The sequence below is a fragment of the Anabrus simplex genome, chromosome X (assembly GCF_040414725.1).
Source record: "Anabrus simplex isolate iqAnaSimp1 chromosome X, ASM4041472v1, whole genome shotgun sequence".
NCBI lineage: Eukaryota > Metazoa > Arthropoda > Insecta > Orthoptera > Tettigoniidae > Anabrus > Anabrus simplex.
Genome location: NC_090279.1, coordinates 221,192,053 through 221,213,165, shown reverse-complemented (window position 1 = coordinate 221,213,165; position 21,113 = coordinate 221,192,053). Strand labels below are relative to the sequence as shown.

Genomic DNA, 21,113 nt, shown 5'->3' with positions numbered 1-21,113 from the left:
GCGCAATCCCACGATATTCAGCGCAAGTTGCGGATGGGATACTTGGTTTGCGTGGCATAATAACCTGTCGTTCGGACAGGAAAGGTCTTTGTGCCAAAAACTGATCCGATGAAGTTGGAGTTTCATGGGCATGTGATTAGGTAAAGCAGCAGAACTTGGTATCTCCTCTCGCAGACCAAACCCCTGGTCATATCGTTGGGGTTCTGCTTGTAATCAATATTTGTATTTATGTTTATCCATGAGACAAAAGTGTGATTCAGAGTATGTGTTTTTAATGGCATGGCACTGTACAGTTATAATGTATTTGTTCTTCCAAGTTTAAAAAAGAAAGTAAACAGTGAAAGTGTTTGTAAATTACAAACAGATTATAAACTAATAAACAGCCTCTCACTGCTGGGTTCATGCGAGATTTATGCTGGACAAGGCGTAGGCTGGACAGGTTTTTCTCCGGGTCCTCCAGTTTTCTCTGTCATCTTTCATTCCAGCTACACTATCCATTATCATTTTACTTCATCAATCTCAGTCCGGTGGTATTTAAAGGTGCTCAAATACGACTACCTCATGTCCGTAGATTTACTGGCACTTAAAAAAGAACTCCTGCAGGACTGAATTCTGGCTCGGCGTCTCCGAAAACGGTAAAAGTAGTTAGTGGGACGTAAAGCAAAGAACATTATTTTTATTATTACTTCATTAACCCCTTAAGTGGGTATGACATCTTTAGACGTTTTTGCACTGGATTCTACAGTGGGTATGACGGCATTTGTTGATCGTACAATTTATCGCATATTTATCTCGAGGGTGAAGACATATGGCATTGCCATGGCATCTATCGCATTAGTTGATATGTTTTCCTTGAGATCACGCTGTGTATTGTTTTTTGGAGCTGTCACAACTTCGTGAAATGTATTTGTTTTGGCGCCTTGCACGAAGTTCCCGCGCAGCCATTTATGTTGCGGCTTCCAGACGTAAAGTAGATTGGCTTGATTGTGGGGGTATTTAGACAGTTTTAGAAGCGGAGAGTGATGATGAGTTATCTTCTTTATCTGATGATGAGTGGATTCATACTGATGAAGAGAACAGTGAAAGTGATCCTAAAAGTGAAAGTGAAGTTGTTCCAGGCGAACCAAGTGATGTGAGCGACGTTCAAAATGTAACTCAGCCGGCTCACTTCGTTGCGAATGGTTTCCCAAGACCAAAGTTTGTTTTTACAGGTGTAAATAGGATAAATATAGACTTTAGTGATGTGCACAGTGTCACAGAATACTTCAACGCGTTCATAGGTGATGATATATTCCAGTTATTAGCTGAACAGACGAACTTGTATGCTTTTTAGCTGCTAACCTAAAACCACGATCCCGAGCGAGAAGCTGGAAAGACACAAATGCTGCTGAAATGAAAACTCTCCTTGGACATCTCCTTCTACGGGGTGTCGTCCACAAACCAGAAAACGGTCTCTACTTCATGAAACGTGAAAGTATAACTACCTTCACAGCTATAAAAGTGCTCGGGAACGTCTCAAGAAGTATTACCAAAAGATGTTCCGATACTTGATCGATATGGTTTGCCTAAATGCCTACGTCCTGTACTAGAAACAAGGCGGGAAACTTCAGAGAATGATGTAGATGTTGATTCCCATAGGGAACCTAAAATATTTGTCCTGAATGAGTAAATTTATAATACCAATATAATGGTCCGTTATTGGACATTATAAATTATCCAGCTAACTTATTCTTGGTTGCCTGCGTTTCGCCCTCGTGTGCTAAGTTAGGCTCGTCAGTTGGGACTTAGCACACCACCCAAGACGCAAGGCTAGTGCATACCGTGGAAGCCACTGCATAGGCTATTTGCAGCCACCAGCAGTGCCAATGCACTACGAGAGCTATGTCTCAATTTCCAAAAATAGATGCCTGCCTGGCCATCAAATGATGTAGATGTTGATTCCCATAGGGAACCTAAAATATTTGTCCTGAATGAGTAAATTTATAATACCAATATAATGGTCCGTTATTGGACATTATAAATTATCCAGCTAACTCATTCTTGGTTGCCTGCGTTTCGCCCTCGTGTGCTAAGTTAGGCTCGTCAGTTGGGACTTAGCACACCACCCAAGACGCAAGGCTAGTGCATACCGTGGAAGCCACTGCATAGGCTATTTGCAGCCACCAGCAGTGCCAATGCACTACGAGAACTATGTCTCAATTTCCAAAAATAGATGCCTGCCTGGCCATCAAATGATGTAGATGTTGATTCCCATAGGGAACCTAAAATATTTGTCCTGAATGAGTAAATTTATAATACCAATATAATGGTCCGTTATTGGACATTATAAATTATCCAGCTAACTCATTCTTGGTTGCCTGCGTTTCGCCCTCGTGTGCTAAGTTAGGCTCGTCAGTTGGGACTTAGCACACCACCCAAGACGCAAGGCTAGTGCATACCGTGGAAGCCACTGCATTGGCTATTTGCAGCCACCAGCAGTGCCAATGCACTACGAGAGCTATGTCTCAATTTCCAAAAATAGATGCCTGCCTGGCCATCAAATGATGTAGATGTTGATTCCCATAGGGAACCTAAAATATTTGTCCTGAATGAGTAAATTTATAATACCAATATAATGGTCCGTTATTGGACGTTATAAATTATCCAGCTAACTCATTCTTGGTTGCCTGCGTTTCGCCCTCGTGTGCTAAGTTAGGCTCGTCAGTTGGGACTTAGCACTCCACCCAAGATGCAAGGCTAGTGCATACCGTGGAAGCCACTGCATAGGCTATTTGCAGCCACCAGCAGTGCCAATGCACTACGAGAACTATGTCTCAATTTCCAAAAATAGATGCCTGCCTGGCCATCAAATGATGTAGATGTTGATTCCCATAGGGAATGAGTAAATTTATAATACCAACTCTGCATCATTTGATGGCCAGGCAGACATCTATTTTTGGAAATTGAGACATAGTTCTCGTAGTGCATTGGCACTGCTGGTGGCTGCAAATAGCCTATGCAGTGGCTTCCACGGTATGCACTAGCCTTGCGTCTTGGGTGGTGTGCTAAGTCCCAACTGACGAGCCTAACTTAGCACACGAGGGCGAAACGCAGGCAACCAAGAATGAGTTAGCTGGATAATTTATAATGTCCAATAACGGACCATTATATTGGTATTATAAATTTACTCATTTAGGACAAATATTTTAGGTTCCCTATGGGAATCAACATCTACATCATTTGATGGCCAGGCAGACATCTATTTTTGGAAATTGAGACATAGTTCTCGTAGTGCATTGGCACTGCTGGTGGCTGCAAATAGCCTATGCAGTGGCTTCCACGGTATGCACTAGCCTTGCGTCTTGGGTGGTGTGCTAAGTCCCAACTGACGAGCCTAACTTAGCACACGAGGGCGAAACGCAGGCAACCAAGAATGAGTTAGCTGGATAATTTATAATGTCCAATAACGGACCATTATATTGGTATTATAAACTTCAGAGACTCGATTTCCAATTGACACATGGTGAGATATTCGTCATTGTCTGGAGGGGTGGTGCAGCCAACAATGGGTGGACCTTCTAAATCACCAAGGCCATCTTGTCTTCTCAGCCGCTGCTTCCCGGAAGGTATTCCCAGCACAGCGTCAAACAGAAAACCTAGCCGAAGGTGTGTTGTGTGTTGGTCCCAAGGACTGGTGTCCTGACTGTGAGAAGGCTTTGTGTGTAACACCTTGTTTCTGCCTATATCACACAGATAGCAATCTACAAATCCTATAATCATCTGGATTCATAACAATGTAAATTAAGGTACAGCCCCAGCATTTTCACACCAGGCAAATGCTGGGGCTGTACTCTAATTAAGGCCACGGCCGCTTCCTTCCAACTTCTAGGTCTTTCCTATCCCATCGTCGCCATAAGACCTATCTGTGTCGGTGCGACGTAAAGCCCCTAGCAAAAAAAAAAACAAAAAACAATGTAAATAATGTACATAAAGTTAGTACCCCATTATTGAATAATAATAATTACTATCGTATTAGATTAAACTAATTGTGTACACATGTATGAAGGAAATATTTAAATATCACAAAGTGGGGTAAAAGTACTCGGGGCGGGTTACGCATCTGGAGAATTTAGTACCCAGTTAGGGGTTAATCAGTGCCCCAGAGGAATGCGACAGGCTTCGGCAGCCGGCACAGTTCTTATCCTCACCACTAGATGGGGGCGTCATTCGTTCCATTCCTGACCTGCTCAAACGACTGGAAACAGGCTTAGGAATTTCATATTTTTGAAACAGCTCCTTCTACAGAATATCAGGTACTCCAAACATATCAACTCCATTAAATACAATAGATTCTCCGCCATAGGACAACACATACAAGACTCCAACCATAGTTTTACCAATATTGAAAAAGACATGAAAATACTTAAAATCATAAACAAAGGCCACCTCTTAAACACTACTGAAAATTGCTTTATTCACCTTGATCAATACTTCAACCCTAATTTCAGTTTAAACGACATTTCTGAAAAACCCAACACCCTTTTCGACTTCCTAATTCTTCTCAAAAGTTCTAAATTTCAAAACCCCAATTCTATTTTCCATGCCTTACAAAGTTCCTACCCACATTTTCTACCTCCAATAACCCACCCTAAACTACCCCTCCTTCATCTCCCTATCTTATCCTTCCTCAACACCATTTAATTTCAATTTCTTTTATTCTTACAGTATCTTATTCCACTATTCCTCTTCCTCTATTAATTTATTCTATCTTTTCTTTATATTAAAAAAAAAATCAATCCCACCTTCATTTCAGTTCTTCTGATTCATACTCAACTCCTGCCTTGCGCCGATTTAGACTACTTCAATCAAGACCTGGATTTTTTAAGTTTTAAAAAATTGCGCACTGTGCATATACGTTTTCATTTGTTTCTGGTATTGCGCTTTTTACTATATTTTTTTCTCTTCAGAATTGTTTTTTCACGTCAACTGTTCTAAGTATTCTATAGGAGCACAATTACTTATCCAATTATATTGAATTGTACTATATTTATCTATATACTTACTTTCCCGCGACCGAGGAAAATTTCTTTACTGGATCTTCAAGCTATTCTCCATTTTTCTTTAGCGTTTGAAACCACAGTGCCTGATATTGAATGTGTCGCGCTGATCACCAGGAGCTGGCAAGTTGCTTCAATGGATCTACTCGTCTTCATCTCCTGCACGATTATGGATCTTCGTATGTGTTTGATTGTGATGTGACTTTGTGCCTGACAGTGTTTAAAAAGTGGCTCATTTAACCGTTCTCCGCTATTTGTAAACATTGTGGGACTTTACCTAGCGCTGCGTGTGCCACGCTGCCGCTCAGAGAATTGCGCAGTCTTCTTTTGAGTGACTTGCATTTTACTTCTGAGTTTTACAGTGTCTACCCCCGTTCATTTATATCGCCTCTTCTACTGATCCGGAGTGTACTTTTCCTTTTCCTATGCATTGTTTTTCATGTTTGAATCGGCTGACGATGACCTGGACTAGGGTCGAAACCAGTACCATTTCTACTTTTTATTAAATGGGAATGTAATTTACTACATTTCTTATTCTTTTGTATTGAATAGGTTGAATCTATTTATCAATTATTTCAATTTTAACTGTAATATTCTTAAATACGGAACAATGAAATTTTTAACTTTAAAGTAGACTCCATGGCGACGGAATATGCCATCACCCCCAAGAGATACAAGCAAAAAATTTTACTGTTGACATATGTCGTCATATGCACCATAGCAGCCCAGCGCGAACATTTTTGAAGATGTGATTCCCATTTAACCTCTTAACCGGACGTGATGAGTCTACCAATAGTTGTTACTCAATCGGGTAATGATGAGTTTAGAGGCTTGGAAAATGGTTTTCTGCTGGGTGGGACATGTTATCTCCTCTCTTGTTGAGTGTAGTTGTAGGATTGCCTTGTAGATGCCAGTCCAGACTTGCTGTGTGACAGTGTGTGCCAATATTTCATTTCTTTTTCTTCCGTATATAATGGCTAAGCACGCTGGGTTAGATGATGAAACTATTCTTCATCTCGATGATTCAGATGACGAATTAGATAACAGCTGTTTGGGTGGCAAAGTAAGCACACGTGGTGAAATTGACAATTAGCTTGTTATTTCAACATTGGTTTCTTAGCCTGTCATGTTTGCCTTTAATACCATTAAATTTTAGTTCTTTTCTTTTTTCTTACAGTCAAATGAAAAAGTTCATTTTAACCTGACAGGCTTGATCTACATATCAACAGATTTACTTTCCATTAAGATATTGTAATGTTAGCAGATGGTCTCAACACCAAAGTGTGGGACTACGATTGACCGTACTAATGCCACATTTAAATACAATCCATCAACAGTCAACCAGTTGTATTTTATTAAATCATATACAGATATTCATAAATTTGAGACATAAAATGAAAGATTCTCATATTTGAATTTTTAACGTTGTTGTATTGTCATTTTGCCTGCAAACTGTCGGCACATAGTTAATTATAAATAAGGTCTTTGATACGTGTGATTTTACTAACAAGCTGAAGAAGGGAATTTGTTTTCTCAAAACATACTTGTGTTTGTATATAAGTGTATATTCTTCTTCTTCTTCTTCTTCTTCTTCTTCTTCTTCTTCTTCTTCTTCTTCTTCTTCTTCTTCTTTTATGACCACATAGGATCACTTTAGTCAGTCCGTCGTTCAGGTCTCTTTGAAGGGATTGTTCGGGCTTTGCGGTCCTCCCAGTACTTCTTCAGACTCTCCGATCTTCGTGCCCTTTCCTCAGTTGAAAATGTGCGTGTTGTTGGTTGGTTTTGTGTAAGGGTAAAGCGGAGGTTTGTATTCTTGAGTTTTGTATTCAATTTTATCTTATTTTTGGTGTCTTCTGTTGTAAGGCCTATTTCCTTCAGATCCTCTCTTACTTCTCTGATCCATTTACATCCTGTTGTGGTATTTTTTGAGACGAGATTGTGTTGTACTAGTTGTTTCAGAAGTCTCGAGTCCTGCATCCTCATGATATGTCCAAAGAATCCCAGTCTCCTCTTACGCATAGTATCTGTAATGGGTTCTAGCTCTTTGTACACGACTTTGTTAGGTATTAACCGCCACTGTCCATCTTTCTGATATTTTTTGTTGATACAGGTTCTTCCAATCCTCCTTTCAATTTTCTGAAGTCTGTCAGTCTTTGATTGTTTATTCAGGTAAAAGAGTGTTTCTGCTGCATATGTAGCTTCCGGTTTTATAACTGTGTTGTAGTGTTTTATTTGTATTTATTGATAGACATTTCTTTTTGTAGATATCCCATGTTAATTTTTGTGCTTTAGCTAATCTATTTGTTCTTACTTGGATTGAGATTTTTTCATTTAAGTTATGTGTTATTACTTCTCCAAGATATTTAAACTGAGTTACTATTTTGATTTTATTACCATTTATGGTGACTTCTTTTAGCTGTGTTGGTTTTTGGGGCATAATTTCTGTTTTTTCAAATGATATTTTGAGGCCAATTTTATTTGCAATGTTTTGAAGTTCTGATATCTGGGTTTTTGCTTTTATGTCCACTGCTAGTAATGCTAAATCGTCAGCAAAACCCAGGCAATTTGTTTTGATTTTTCGGCCAATCTTTATTTTGGGGGGACATTTTCTAAACCATTCCCTCATTACCATTTCTAGAGCACAGTTAAATAATAGTGGTGAGAGCCCATCTCCCTGCCGTAGTCCAGTTTTAATTTCAAATGTCTCTGATGTTTCACCCCTAAACTTCACTTTTGACTTGGTATTGGTGAGAGTCAATTTTATCATATTTATTAATTTGGGGTGTAGTCCAAGGTGTCTTAAAATTTTAAACAGAGATTCTCTATGGATGCAATCATAAGCTTTCTTGAAATCTACAAATGTTATCACCATATCTCTGTTTCTTCTCCTGTTATAGTCCATTATCAACTTAAGACTCATGATCTGATCAGGACAGCTCCTCCAGGGTCTGAAACCTCCTTGATATTCTCTTAGTTCTTTCTCAAGTTGTAAACTTATCCTATTAAGGATGATTATTGAAAATATTTTGTATGTTATGTCTAGGAGAGAGATTCCCCTGTAGTTATTAGGGTCGGTTTTGTCCCCTTTTTTGTGCAGAGGATGAATGAGGGCTGTTGTCCAGTGTTCTGGTAGTTCTTCTTTAATCCAGATGACTCCGCCATTGTCCGGTCCCAAGTCCGGAATGAGAAAGGAGGAGGGTTTGCTGGTCTGGCACCCAGCTGTAAAATTGCCAACGCCGAGTGTTGGGTGGCGGGAAATAACCTGACTCCCTAAGGGGGCCAACGGCTTCGGGCGAATGAGCCCCTTTGGGTGGGGTGATGGTCCCCACAGTGGAGGAAATGCCACTGGAATCCATTATGCAGCGTCTGTTCTCCAGGTTAGGGGCGGCTGCACAAGGCGTCTGTACTCCAGAGGAGCGGCCTCATTATCACCTCACTGGATCACATCCAGAGTTGTAATTCGGGACCTAGTCCCACACAGGTGACACCTTGACAGTCAACCATGGAAGGTCTTTTAAGGAATAATCCACCGGCTGAACCAAGAGTTCAGAGAAGGCAGCATTCGAATACGGTGGGCTGCCACCTGAAAGATACCGTGAAGTCGGAGGCACGGAAATACCCCAGTACTACATACACGAATGAGACAAAATCAAGAATCAAACCAAAGCAGATAACATACTTCTCTACACACAACATAAACTCACTCATGCAAACCGGTAAACTAAAAGTGATCACAGACATAATGGACCAACACAAAATTCTTATCATGGGATTACAGGAAATTAGAAACACTGACCAGGATGCCTTGGAATCTCAAGGGTACAGACTTTATAAAGGTATACCCGGGAAGAGAGTGATGAAGAATGTCCCACAATTTGGAACAGGATTTTTGGTCAGCCTTAAAATAATAAACTCAGTTCAAGAATTCAGATCACAGTCTCCACGACTCTCAACGCTCACCTTAAAGGCATCTAATAAAATCTATACTATAATAAATGCCCATGCTCCCACTAATGATAAAAACAACTCCTCAAAAGACCAGGAGGAAACAGGAGAATTTTGGGACCTATTGGACCAGACCATAGATAACATCCCCAAACACCATATAAAATTATTAATAGGCGACTTCAACGCTCAACTAGGCAGAGAAAGAAAATACCGTGACATCATCGGAAAATGGCCAGCATACAAGAAAACAAATAAAAATGGAGAGAGACTAGTTGACCTGTGTAGAATCCATAATTTAATCTCAAAATCTACATGTTTTAAGAGGAAACCTCAAAAACTCAAAACATGGAAACACCCTGACTACACTAAAGGAGAATGGCAACTGGACCACGTCTGCATGGACAAATACCACCACAAAGAGATCTATAACGTCAAAGTCCTCCGAGGAATAGACACAGGTTCAGATCACTACGTAGTTAAAATTAAAATTAAACTCACTCCCCAGAGGAGACAACAAAAGCAAGCCCTTAAAACTAAAAGAAAAATAGATCCTACCCAGCTAATCAACAACAAAAATTACCAGAAAGCAACTGAAAAAATAAAAATCACAGACAAACTTGAAAACTTAGTACACAACCTTAAACAAATTGCAGAAGACCTAGCTCCAATTAAACCACATAAAAAACACCAATGGTGGAACAGTGAATGTGATGAAACAGTGGAGAAAAGACATCAGGCATGGCTATTACATCAGTCCCAAAAGACAGAAATATCCTATCAAAAGCTAGTAAAACAGAGAAAAGAAACTACCCAAGTCTTAAGAAGAATAAAAAGACAACATCATAAGGACACCCTGCAGTTAATTGAACAGTTCAGTAAAACTAAATCAAGGGACTACTACAAAACCTTCAGAAAGCAGCTCCAAAAATATGAACCCCGACCCTTCTGATGAAGGATGAAGATGGTAAGCTGGCCCATAACAATAAAGACAATGCAGAAATTCTGGCTAAACATTTCAACAAGCTTTTAAATTGTGAGGAACCTACAGAACTCCTTCATTTGGACACCAACACCCCGATAAAAACATCACCAGAAAACATCAATCCCCCCACAATAAAGGAAGTCTACCAAGCTCTGAATAAATTAAAAAACTACAAAGCGCCAGGAGAAGATCAGACCTTTGTGGAAATCTGGAAATATGCAGGAACCTCAGCAAAGTGTATATATAAGTTTAAATAATAATTTATTTTGAATTGCATTGACTCGGCAGAATCTGGACACAATTAACTGTGGCCATCATGGTCAAGTTAATAGATATTGGCTTTTTGGATACATGCTGAGGAACATAAATGTAGTTGTTGATGTATCTGAAGAATTCGGGGTTGCCATTAGGAATTGTGGTTAAGGGAATAAAGTAAGTATGGTTTTCAGGTATTATTCTGTTACATTATGTTTTCTTTTTGGGTAGTTTATAAATATATTTATTCAAAATTAGTTTTGGCAGACTGAAGAACCTGATTCAGATTGACTCCAAGAGCATTGTCTTGTGTGTCCTCAAGCAAGATTAAACACTTTTTAGATGTAAGTGGGGAAAGTCAACAGATTATCCGTGACTACTATGAAATATGCTGTTTTAGGTGTCAGGCACCTGGAGGCAGCACAGCTGAAATATCAAAAGGGGTACATTTTCTATTGATGTTGAAGTGATTAATGATCCTAACTTCTAAACAGGAATGTACTTTCTAGATGGCTAGATTCTCTAAATTACAGTTTGTTTGAACCCCACATTTTCATCCTGAAAATAAGTCTGAAATGATGATAGAGGTCTGGGGATGTTGAAACCACCATGTATTTGCTATATTAAAAAAAAAAAAAAAAAAAAAAAAGCCAAAAATTGCTTGGTTGTGCCACTGCTTTGTAGATTCACACTGTTCAAGAGTTAATCATTATCATCATTTCCCTTTATCCAGCTGTAGCCGGGTAGGGGCAAATATGGTTCCTCTCCACTTTCTTCGATCTTTCCACCACTCCTCCTCCAACACTGTGTCCCAGTCCAGGTTTCTTTCTATAATGCTGCGTTAGATGGTATCCTTCCATCTCAATCGTGGTCGTCCACGGCCTCTCCTTCCTTGGATTTGCATTTCCATCACCTTTTTTGGCATTCTTTCGTCGCTCATTCGCTTTATGTGCCCAAACCATCTTAGTTGGCTCTTCTCTATTCTATCATTCATTTTTTCCACTCCAATTTCTTCCCGGATTTTCTCATTCCTTATTTTGTCTCTTCTACTCTTCTGTATCACACTCCTCAAGAACTTCATTTCGGCTGCCTGTATTCGACTCTCATCCTTCTTTGTCATTGTCCATGTTTCTGCTCCGTAAGTTGTTATGGGTACGTAATACATCTTGTACATAGTATCCCTTGCTTCCGTTGGCACATCTTTGTCCCATAACATGTTTCTTACCCTACGATAGAAACAACTTCCAGCTTGAATCCTTTTACTAATCTCAGCATCCAGTCGAGCATTCTCCATTAATTCACTCCCCAGGTATTTAAACGTTTCCCCTACTTCCAGGGGTGTTCCGTAATAATAAATTTGGTGCTTAAACTATAAGGTAAATAATTTATTGTACAGGAATATTTCCTAACACCATTATTGACAAAAGCACTTCCACTGGAACATAAAAACACATGCCTTGCGCACTTCACGACTGTCATCTGTTTTGAAACAAAACTTAAGGGAGGGCTGTCATGATACCAACCACTACAAACACATAACAGGATAGAAATCAAAATTCTCTTAACATCCTCCCCACCTTGCAGTTTTGTTTACACTAATCCACAGATAAAATTGCAACACAATGAAAATAGACAGCAGCATTCTACAATAAAACATTACAATCTTTCATTTGACACTGATTTTCATACAATGCTTGTCTCTTCTGGAGTATTTATAAGTCCAAACGTTTTGGTGTTTTCACTATTCTACCACTTCTTGTAGACTTCACTTGTGGATTTGCCACTGCATCAGATGATCCTTGCGAAGCCTTCTCTGGATGTATCTCCAGGATAGAATCTGGCCGATTGCTCTGCACTACTGCAGATTCATCTGACGAGGCGACTTCTAAGGGATAAAGCCTTTGAACTGGCCGCACCCTCTCGCCCGCAGCCGTTCTCGGTTTGACAACCCTGACGACGCCATCCTTACCAGAGTACACCTCCTGATTTTATGTAAACCTAGTGGCCAATCGGCTCGTTTAATGTCATCAGATCCGATCAGCACAACGTCTCCAACGTTCACTTTGTTGGATGTCCTACCTCCCTGTTGAATAAGAAGAGCCAGATATTCTTTGCGAACCTCTGCCCAAGATCATCCCGCAGTTTCTGTAGATAACGCCATCTTAATTCTATTCCTTTTCTGTCGATGGCATCCAAATCTGGCACATCAGTACTGGGTATCTCATGAAGAAAATCAGCTGGTTTCAGTGGTTTCAGATCGTGTAACTCATCGGGTACATATGTCAATGGCCGTGAATTTATAATAGCTTCACAGTCACACAGTATCGTGCTTAACTCTTCGCAAGTAACCGAAGCCTTGCCCAAATTACGACAAAGCAGCTCTTTCACCATTCCAATAAGCCTTTCCCACCACCCTGCAGCAGTGGGAGGGTTGAATTTCCAAGTTATTCTTACTACAACACAACTGGAAACTATTTCTTCCCAGTTTAACCCTTGCAAAGCGTGGTTAGCCCCTGTGAAGTTTGTGCCAGTGTCGGAGTAGATAACAGACACCCTGCCCCTGCGAGCAATGAATCTTCGTAGGGCTTGTAGGAATGCGTTTGTTGACAGAGACCTGACAAGCTCAATATGAACTGCTCGATAGACGGCGCAGGTGAATAACACGAGCCACGCCTTTTCTCCAGTCTTCAGATACAATGGTCCAGCAAGATCTACCCCGGTGACTTGAAATACTGCGGTGCAGTTAACTCGCTCCTTGGGAAGTGGGGCAGATTGTGTCTCCATTGACTTGGACCGATACCTCTTACATCTGACACAGCTCATTATGATTCGCCTAACCAACTTTCTTCCTCCTGTGATCCAGAAATCTTCTCTAAGCATTGTTAATAAAGTTTGAAGTCCAACGTGCTTAGACAGGCAATGTTTTTCCATCACCATTCTCTCAACGACAATGTTATCAGAAGGCAGCACAATAGGGCACTTGAAGTTTTCTGTATAATCACCGTAGGCTAACTTTGTTCGCAGGCTTAGAATTCCCTGACTGTCTTCAAAAATCTGAGTTTTCTCTTTCATTTTTTGCTCTATGATCTCTCTGTTCTCTGTTTGAACACATCTTTTCTGCCTCGACTAATTCTTCTACAGATAGTTCTCCCTTCCTTTTGGCATCTCGGTTTCGCAGGTTGTAGACAAATCTCAGTGCCCAGCCAGTCATGCATAACGTTCTATGGTAACTAGAAGAATAGCAGAGTCTCGATGTAAACTCTTCCTTATCAAATACTGCATTCGTTACAAGAATCTTTCTCTTCTCCTTGTTGACTTCATCCTCAGGAGCCACAATGTCCAATTTAGGCCATCGTTTAGTGTCATCCTTGAGCCATGTGGGACCTTCCCACCACTTACTTTCTACCAGAAACTTTGCTCTCATGCCTCTGGATAGTAGGTCAGTAGGGTTTAAAAACCCTGAAACATGATGCCAATCCTTCGGGTTACTGAACTTGCGTATTTCCTCACAACAATTTCCTATAAATACACTCCAGTTTCCTTTCGTCTTGATCCAGGTGAGCACCACCGTAGAGTCACTCCAGAAGTATGTTTTTACAGTCTTGGAGGTTTAACCTTTACCACTCGTCTGTCGGGTGAGGCCCGACATTACGATATTCCCGTTCCGGTCGCATGTCGGGGGAGACCCGACATGGCATTTTATCGCCCACCACTCGTCTGCCGTCTCTTAGCCGACAAAATACACGATGATATACTGTATTGCCATCTTTTGGATCCGCGTGGAACTTTGTAGAATCCAGATACTATTTGACAGTCAGTCAAAATCTATTATTTAGATGGCAGTGTAGCCGGAAGCTGTCCACTCACGCACACGAAAGCTCGAGCGATAGTAAACAAACATGGTCGCCATGTGCTCTTCTAGTCATATATATTTTGTATATGTCAGGCATCACACGAATCCACAGTATTTTCGCACCTCTGCTCCTAATGAATATATCTAATAGCATTTCACGATGCCTAAAAGTGAACTGACGATGGTCGGTTTGTGTACCGTAACCCAACATGTACCTGATGCTGACGGCTGGCACAATATTGTAAATTAACAGATCCATATTTCAAGAAATCGCCGTTTACAGTGATTTCAGCCTACAAACTACCGCGAGGTATAAAAACAGAGACTGAATAGAGTTTTTCAATTGCTTTTTAGAGGTAATTTGTACACTAAATTATTAACGAAATCAATCGGTAAGCGATAACGGTAATAATAATAATAAAAATGCAAAATAATTCGTCTTAAATTCCACATATTGGTTTTATTTGTTCCAGTATAGCTTGCTGTAAACGTGTATAGCTTAACTACATCATTTAAAAGCAAGTGCTATCTCCAAAATCGTGAAAAATTAATACAGGTCATATAAGATAAAAATGTACATTTAAAATACGAGTAGTAGAGGCAACACAGAGAACTTTAATTCGAGGGGTAAGGGTTAATGCCCTCTTCACTTGTGTGCATAATCGAGTGGCTATGACCGCAGCTAAACAATTCCAGGCGGGGTATAGTTATCGGTCCTAAAGGTGCAACCCTAGCTTTAGCTTGGACCAACTGTAATGACACAATAGAGTCCTTTTCTGCCCTTAGAAATATACACGTAGCATATGACAACTTGCTGGCATCAGCAAACACATGAATAGTTAATCCCCTGCTATCAAATTCCCATGGTACAAGTCTTCTTGGAATCCTGCAATGTTTCAACAAAGCTAAGTGTTTCACCCAAGAATGGAATTTGTTTGTGATTTGTTCTGGTAATTCCTCGTCCCATCCACATTTTTCTCTCCAGGCTTCCTGCATCAATAATTTAGGGATTAATGTTACTGGACACAGAAAACCAAGTGGATCAAAGATATGTTGTACAATTGACAGTAAGCTTCTCTTAGAAGTTGAAAGTGTGGTTAGCTCAACTGTATTAATGATACAGAACACCTCGGGCGAGCATCCCACATAAGACCAAGTATTGAAACATGTTCTCTGACTCTGATTTTTCTGGTGAATTGCTTATCCACCCTCTTAATTCAAAATGTGCTGAATTCGTCATTTTAGTAGATTTTTCAATGAACTCGCTCATCTCTTCTTTGGTTTCACAGCTAGTGACACAATTGTCCACATAGAAAGAATTCTGTAGCTTCTTGGCCATTTTCAGATCTTCAGCTGAAACTTTACTCAGGTGATGCGCTATCGTTGCTCCTAATAGGAATGGGCTGCACGTAACCCCAAACACTACTCTGCAATGCCGCAATGTGATGACCTCGCCTTTGGAATAATCTTTCCACCAGAGAAATCTTAGAAAATCCCTGTCATCCTCATAGAGGCTTATCTGCAGGAACGCCTTTTTAATATTAGCCGTGACCCCTACGGCATGCCTTCGAAACTGCAACAAAAGTTTGGGAATAATCTCGATTAAATTTGGTCCCTTCTCCAAGCATTTATTCAGCGAATTGCCATGTCTGTCCTTTGCCGAGGCATCAAACACAGGCCTAATTTTGGTAGTTAAACTTGATTCCTTAATTACTGCTCTGTGCGGTAAATAGTGGCCTGACGCCTCGTCATTCTCATTTACAGTCTCCACGATTCCACATTCTATCCACTCCTGAATCACATCATCATAATCTTTAAGCTTGTCCAAGTTTACCAGTCTTCTAGTGACTGCTTCCAACCTTTTCTCAGCTAACTTCCTGTTATCCAACAGTTCTGAATGGCCATCCTTCCAGGGGAGACGAACCTCGTATCTCCCTTCTTCATTCATCCTTACAGTTTAATTGAAGTGTTTCACGACTTCCTCTTCCATCTCTTTCTTTGACTGAAACTCTGCAGGGTCCTTTATGCCAATGGTTTCTAACTTCCACAAGTCTGATATATCCATTGCTTTACCACAAGTGAGACTGACTAGTGACTGATTGCCCTTAACCAGATCTCGCTGACCCATCACTGTCCAACCTAACCTGGTTTCCAGTGCATACATATTTTCATCCAGCTTAATCTGAACTCCTGTAAGCAGCTTCCCCAAAACATCTGCTCCAAGCAACAAATGCACCTCTGGAACATTGACCCCAACATCTGTTAAGTGAATGTTTCTAGTTGCAAGAACAGGGTAAACATGTTGAGTTTCTAACCTTGGAACATAACCACATATTTTCTTCTTATCGAGCACCGAGACTGTGCATTTGACATCCCCTTTTAGTGCTTGTAGTGTTACATCATAAACCGTATGGGTCTCTTTGCTAGTTTCTACACCCCCAAAGAAACAATGAGACATCACTTCCTTTCCCAGTTTTTGTAGTCCTAACTTCCTAGCGCTTTCTTTGGTTATGCAAGACATTTGTGACCCAGAAGCTAATAAAATTCGTGCAAGCTTGACCGGTCCTTCACTACCAGAAACCTTCACAACAAGAGTCTGTAATAGCGTCTCTGCATTTTGATAGGCAGTTAAAATCTCAGTGTTTTGATTATTTTGATTATATTTTCCCTTTGAACTTTCCCTCTCCTCTTTCTTAGTAACTAAATCAGGACATAAGATAGCACAATGATCTCTTTTTAAGCAAATCATACACTTCACAAATGCTTTACATTTGCTCGAGTTATGCCCCTTCCTTAAACAACGAAAGCAAGCACCCCTTTTCTTCAAAATATCCTTCTTCTCTCCATTCTGAAGATTCCTCACTTTAAAACAATCAGCAGATCTATGGGAACTCTTGTCACACCAGATACAACCCTCACCTGAGTACAAAGCAGCAGCAGTGGGAAGTCTCTCTTGGTTACCTGGCTTGCATAACACGTCATCCCTCTTCACAATAATACTAGAGCGAGCAAGTGACAAACGTTCTTCGCTCTCCACTTCTTGTTTTATAAACAGTAACAACTTGTTTAGGTGATGATCGTGATCATTTTCTGATATATGAGATACACGAACTCTCTCCCATGCCTTCATAACCTCTTCTGGTAATGCAGACTCCTCCAGAGGATACAGCGTTGCTGCATACTTATCACTAGTGACTCCTAAAGATTCCAAAGCTCTCAGTTGTGTTTCTAATTTATCATAGAGGCTTCCAATACTAAGGCTACTACCTTCGGTAGCTTGAAGCAGAACAAGATTTAGAAGTTCTCGGACATATACTTCTATAAGTAATTCTTCCCTGGCATACCTGGATTTCAGGTGATCTATTGCTTTTTGATAGTTCGCTCCGGATGGAGGGAAACTCTCAACTAGCTTCCTGGCCACAGAACCTGGAACAGTAGCCTGTAGAAGATACTGAAATTTGTCTTCCGGGTCGATATCACTATCGTCGTTTATTTTCTTAAACTGTCCCCAAAAACCAATCCAGTTTTTTATATCTCCATCGAACTGTTTAAGCTGCAGCTTGGGTAAACTGAAATTTCTTTTCTTCGTTGTCTCGATCTCACTCGCTAAGGCTTCACCTCCACCAACAGATAAATTCACTTGAAAATTATTTTCGAACCTAACCTTAGCTTGTAGCCACTTCTCCCGGTACGTTTCTGCCGTGTCAAATTCCTTGGCGTCGTCTTCTTCTGTCGTTTTTTAACACCCCTAAGTGCTTGAACCTTTTCATCCAAAGATAACATCCGCATTGCTTTATCTTCTAAAATACAGAAGTATGTCAACATTTCTTCCGCATCTACAACTGTTTCCGATATTTTTGATTGAAACTTGCCATGTGCTCTCGTAAATAGTCTTCGTATTTGTGATCTTTCCTTATTATACTGTTCAAGCTCCTCCATCTTAACTATATCCTGTCACGGTCACCAGAAAATGTTCTGTAATAATACATTTGGAGCTTAATCTACAAGGAAAATAATTTATTGCACAGGAATATTTTCTAACACCATTATTGACAAAAGAACTTCCACTGGAACATAAAAACACACGCCTTGCACACTTCATGACTGTCGTCTGTTTTGAAACAAAACTTAAGGGGGGATGTCATGATACCAACCACTACAAACACATAACAGTATAGAAATCAAAATTCTCTTAACTAGGGGCTTGTCTGCAAGACTAATCTGACCTTTCCCTTCTTTCTCCCCTCTAGTCATAACAAGAGTTTTACTCTTTTCTACACTTGTTTTCAATCCACATTCTTCGATCTTCCCATTCACCGCATTCAACTGTTCTTGAACCTTCCTGTCGTCTTCTCCCCAAATCACAGTATCATCTGCAAATAACATCATGTTCATTTCTCTTCCTCCGTATGATGCTTTTGCTGTTCTAATGATGTCATCCATTACTATTGAAAGCAGGATTGGTGATAGAACACTTCCCTGTCTCAGCCCACTAGTTATTTTGAACCAACTTGTCCTGCCAACTTGTGTTTGCACGCAACTACAACATTCCTTATACAATGCCATGATCATTTTTATTAATCCCTGTCCAATTCCTTTTTGCACCAGACTGTCCCAAACTTTCGTCCTGGGGACACTGTCATATGCCTTTTCAATGTCAATGAATGTCATCACCACATCATTCCCGTACTCCCAATGCTTTTCCATTAGTTGTCTCATAATGAAACTGGGCTCTATTGTTGACCTTCCACTTCTGAAACCAAACTGATTTTCCTGTATCTGATTCTCAACCCCCAACCTTATTCTACTTTCCAGTATCCTTTCCATTATCTTAGCAACATGGGATATTAGAGTAATTCCCCTGTAGTTCTTCAAAACTTTCTTATCACCTTTCTTGAAAATTGGGATGATTATTCCTTTTTGCCAATCCTCAGGGACCTCCTTATTCTCCCAGGCATTCCTGAGAACCCGATATGTCCACTGCAGGCCTACAGCTCCAGCTGCCTTTATCATCTCCACTAAAATTTCATCTATTCCAGCAGTTTTTCCATTCTTCATCTTTCTTACTGCCATTTCAATTTCATTCGTTGTAATTTCTTTATCCATTACTTCATCAATTAATTGCCTTTCCTGGTCATCCATTGAATGACTGTCATCCGTTCTTATGTTCAACAGCTTCTGAAAATACTCTCTCCGTCTATTTCTTATTTCTTCTGGCTTTGTTAAAATTATGCCACCTCCATCCTTCACAAATCTGGTGTTTACTTGATCTCTCTTTTTGTTTCTTAAGATACCATACAGTAATTTCTTGCTGCCCTGCGTATCATCTCTCAATTTCTGTGCGAATAAGGCCCAGCTTTTCCTCTTTCCTTCCTCCACTACTTTCTTGGCCAAATTCTTTGCTTCCACATATTTTCTTCTTCTTTCTTCAGTCTTAGATGTTTTCCATGCTTTCCATGTCATTTTCTTTTCCTTCACTTTAATCTTTACCCTATCATTCCACCAGTGTGTTTCTTTGTCTTTCACATTTCCTGATGTTCTACCACACACCTTTTCTGCACATCCAACCAGTGCTTCCTTAAATCTTTTCCATTCCTCTTCAACATTCCCCACCTCTGTCCTGGGTACCAAGGGTATTATTTCCCTTTGAAATTCTTCTTGTATGATTTTCTCCTTCAACTTCCATACTTTAATTCTTTTCTCTCTTCTTAATTGGGGTTTTTCAATCTTTCCAACTTTCAATTTTCCTATCACAACTCTATGATCTCCACCAAAGGCTTCTTCAGGCATGGCTGTTACATCTACAAGGTTCTTCCGTGTTCTTTCTCTATGATTATATAATCAATCATGGTCTTTGTTCGTCTGTCTCCCCAACCATACCATGTAATCTTCTGACTGTTCTTCTTCCTAAACCAGGTGTTTCCAACAATCATTTGATTCCTCCAACAACTCGCCTTCTGGATTTACATTTCCATATCCAAAGGGCCCTACAACATCTTCGTTTCCTTGTCTTTCCATTCCAACTTGTGCAGTTAGATCTCCCATCAATAGTACTTCCTTATCTTCTGTCTCTCCACTTCCTCTAAGAAGTCCTCTAGATGTTCATCTATGCAACCAGTTTGTGGGGCATACAACTGAAATAGATCTTTCACGCCATTTTCAAACTGGAGTCTCGTCATCATCATCCTATCGCTGACGTACTTTGTATATTCCACATATTCTTGTATTTCTCTTCTAAGTATGATGGCCACTCCATTTTTTGCTTCAGGTCCTCCGCTGTAATACAGCCTGTATCCTTCTCTCAGAGGGATCTCCCCTGTACCCCTCTTCTTGGTCTCGCACAGTCCAAGTATGGCTATATCTTTTTCTATCATGAAGTCAACCAGTTCTTCTGTCTTTCCCGTCAGTGTCAGTACATTTACTGTTGCAATTTTGATGTAGTTTGGTGCTGGTTGCCCATTTTTCACAGTTCCCCCAGCACCTGAGGAGCTGCGCGTCGCTTTTAGCAGGGGACGCCCTAACCTTTTCCGAGGCACCATATCTGTTTTGTCCATATAGGCTATTGTTACGATGGGCTCGCCACACCCAAAGGCATTTTATACCTACTGCCAGGTTCAAAATTAGGCCGCCCCTAACATGGAGACAGACGCCTTTCGCCGCTCCTCTGGAGTACAGACGCTACGGGTATGTCCCTTCCGCCATCTCCGCCGTACCGAAGTCCACCTTCTCTGCTGTAGATGCCGTTGAGGTCTTCACTCGTAACCCTGAGCTGGGACCCATACACACCGGGTCAGTGTGCTCTGGGACTCACATAGGCAAGGGCGCCACTCCCTGGGTAGGGCTGCCTCCGAAGAGGGTCCCTACCTGCTACCTCAAGAGTTAATGTGTTAGCTATTATTTCTCAGGAAATGCAAGAAACTTAACACATTGTTAAAAAATGTTTGATGGTGAAAACTTGTAGCAGCTTCTGGTATTATTTTTCAGAACTTTCCTCTAGTGTGTTGATAAATAAATATTTTCCAAGATGACGTGAGACTGA

The 21,113-nt window shown here is 40.5% G+C and overlaps 1 protein-coding gene across 4 annotated transcripts in view; it reads left to right on the top strand.

The window, feature by feature from the left end:
- Osbp (oxysterol binding protein) overlaps positions 1–21,113 on the top strand; it is a 184,971-nt gene that overhangs the window by 122,200 nt on the left and 41,658 nt on the right. The gene's annotated exons all lie outside the window — the stretch shown is intronic.